This window comes from Natator depressus, chromosome 5, assembly GCF_965152275.1.
Source record: "Natator depressus isolate rNatDep1 chromosome 5, rNatDep2.hap1, whole genome shotgun sequence".
Lineage (NCBI taxonomy): Eukaryota > Metazoa > Chordata > Testudines > Cheloniidae > Natator > Natator depressus.
Genome location: NC_134238.1, coordinates 123,236,792 through 123,240,017, shown reverse-complemented (window position 1 = coordinate 123,240,017; position 3,226 = coordinate 123,236,792).

Here is a 3,226-nt window from a genome sequence, read left to right as displayed (position 1 = left end):
GTTGTGGGCACATCAAGTCTGTGAAAGAAGGCAGGCAGGAGAGTGAATGCTCTGTGGCCAACGCAGTCTGCTGAACAAATGTGGTTTGTGGCTGTGCATCTGAAAAGGAGTCCAGACTTTCTAACCTGATCAGCTCCTCTTCCTCTCTTGCTGTCTGTGCCTCTGGGAGCGTATTGTAATTAATATTAAAAGGAAGTTCTCACCCTCTAACTAGTCAGCTGGGGGAATGGGAACTCCTCCTAATCTTGATTCCTACCCTTACTTGCTTTGTGACCTTTGGCAACAGCGTTAGCTGGTGTTATTTCAGTTGTTTTTGGCTGGAGCATATTGTTACTAACCTGCACATGCCTCTGGCTCTCTGAACTTCTGCAGTTTCCCATCATTGCTAAATGTGATAAGAGGGAATCAGTGGAAGTTCAGCATTTTTCTAGTTAAGTAGAGAGCTGATTTCATTCTTCTACACCAAAGCACTCGGCAAAAATGTTACAGCTTTTCTCCATCCTGTTCTCCCACTGTCAAATTTTCAGAGTTGCAGAGCACAGACAGTTTTCATGGAGGACACCAGACAAAAAGAGAATGAAGCATGTACAGGGCAAGATGGCCTGCCTGCCCGTTGGTTATCATCAGCATACCTACCCCAGTCAACCAACCAGAAAGTTGTAGTGCTGTCTGCTCTGCTGAAATCCTTTAAGCATAATAGTAGAACCCAGTGGAGGCTCCAGCTATGCTGTTGAAGTGTAGGGTGGGAGGGAAGCTGAGCAGGGAGCGAATCAAAACAAAACTTATACGTACTCATTTCTTCACATTGCCCTGCTGTACTTCCTGGTACCCGTCCTGTGCCCTGTTTCCATCCCATAAGCTTTAAAATCACAATGAAACTCTCAGCCCAGAGCAGGAGAATCTGGCTTATTGACTCCTGGCCAGCTGCAGGAACGAGGCACCATTTCTCCCTGGAGCCTTTTTAATTGCTGGCGCACCGTATTATAAAGTAAGTAGAAGAATTGGATTAGTCTTTCTGGCTGCTTAGCTCGTGCTTTTATTGCTCTCTCCTTCCCAAGGCAGTTCCATGCATACAGCAGAACGCAGATGAATGAAGAGCTGGTTTCTAGGTGCTGTTTTAGGACTAGATTTCCTGCAGGGAGGTGAGGGGAAGGCTAGAACCACAACTCAATCCTCAGCTAGAATAGAAGATGCAGGAGCACAGAAAACAAAAGCTTTTCCATGGATTTCTGCCCCCGTGTGCTTATTTACGGTGTCCACAGACAGGCTCCTGAGTCCACATGCAGATACCTACATGGACGACCCGATTTAGCGAACAGAATGTTGAGAATCATTAAGAAAGGGATGGATAATGAGACAGAAAATAGCGTATTACATCTGTATAAATCCATGGTATGCCCACATCTTGAATACTGCGTGCGAATGTGGTCTCCCCATCTCAAAAAAGATATATTGGAATTGGAAAAGGTTCAGAAAAGGGCAACAACAATGATTAGGAGTATGAAACGGCTTCCATATGAGGAGAAATTAATAAGACTGGACTTTTCAGGTTGGAAAAGAGACTAAGGGAGGATATGATAGAGGTCTATAAAATCTTGATGTGTGGAGAAAGCAAATAAGGATTAAATACTCCTCGTAACACAAAAACTAGAGGTCACCAAAAGAACTTAATAGGCAGCAGGTTTAAAACAAACGGAAGTATTTTTTCACACAATACAGTCAACCTGTGGAACTCCTTGCCAGAGGATGTTGTGAAGGCCAAGACCAGTGGTGGGCAACCTGCAGACCACATGTAGCCCATCAGCGAACTACAGCTGGTGCGGCCGGGGGGGGGGGGGGGGGGGGTGTGCCTGCGGACTGTCAACATCAGCAAAATGTCTCGTGGCCTGCAATCAGATTACCCTGATGGGCTGTATGCAGGCCACAGGTTGCCCACCACTGGCCAAACAGGTTTCAAAAAAGAACTAGATAAGTTCATGGAGGATAGGTCCATCAATAACTCTTAGCTAGGCTGTGCAGGGATGGCGGCCCTAACCTGTTTGGCAGAAGCTGGGAAGGGGCAAGGGGATGGATCACTTGATGATCACCTGTTCTGTTCGTTCCCTCTGGGGCACCTGGCACTGGCCACTGTCGGCAGACAGGATACTGGGCTAGATGGACCTTTGGTCTGACCCAGTGTGGCCATTCTTATGCTCAAAAGCACAGAGCCCCCAGCAGCTCCTCTTCAATTCAATGGGGAACTCATTAAGGACCTGATTCAAAGCCTATTGGAGTCAAAGGAAAGACTCCCACTGGTTTCTGTGGATTGTAGACCCAGGCCTTAGGCACCATAACAGACTTAGGAGCTTTGGTAGGCACTCGGTAATTACGGGAGGCACTTATTTTGGAAAATCTTAGCCTGTTCTATTCAATAAGGAGGGGAGATCCTGGCAAAGGCTGCAGCTTATCTCCCAAGAGGAAAGCCAATGTAAGCTGAAGGGAGCAGGAAGTGTTTAACAGCTCGAGTAAATTCCTATTATTTTATGTGGTGCATTCGCTTCAGGGAGAGACATGGGCCTCTGAAGCGCCCACAGAAACTCTCTCAGGATACAACGTAGCCTTTTATTACGCACCCTGGCAAGTGTCGTAAAAGTGACAGAAAACATACTCAACTTTCTGGGCAGAGGCTGCTGATTAATGCCACAGAGATTACAGACGGCTGATCAAGGCAGACGTTTTGACTGAAGGTTTGCAAATGCTTCTGTGGCAAATCTAGTTGGGAAAATTCGGAAGGTTTTTAGTCTAAAGATAAGGAGTACTTGTGGCACCTTAGAGACTAACCAATTTATTTGAGCATAAGCTTTCGTGAGCTACAGCTCACTTCATCGGATGCATACTGTGGAAAATACAGACGATGTTTTATACACACAAACCATGAAAAAATGGGTGATTATCATTACAAAAGGTTTTCTCTCCCCCCACCCCACTCTCCTGCTGGTAATAGCTTATGTAAAGTGATCACTCTCCTTACAATGTGTATGATAATCAAGGTGGGCCATTTCCAGCACAAATCCAAGGTTTAACAAAAACGTCTTGGGGGGGGGGGGGTTTGTAGGAAAAAACAAGGGGAAGTAGGTTACCTTGCATAATGACTTAGCCACTCCCAGTCTCTATTCAAGCCTAAGTTAATTGTATCCAATTTGCAAATGAATTCCAATTCAGCAGTCTCTCGCTGGAGTCTGGATTT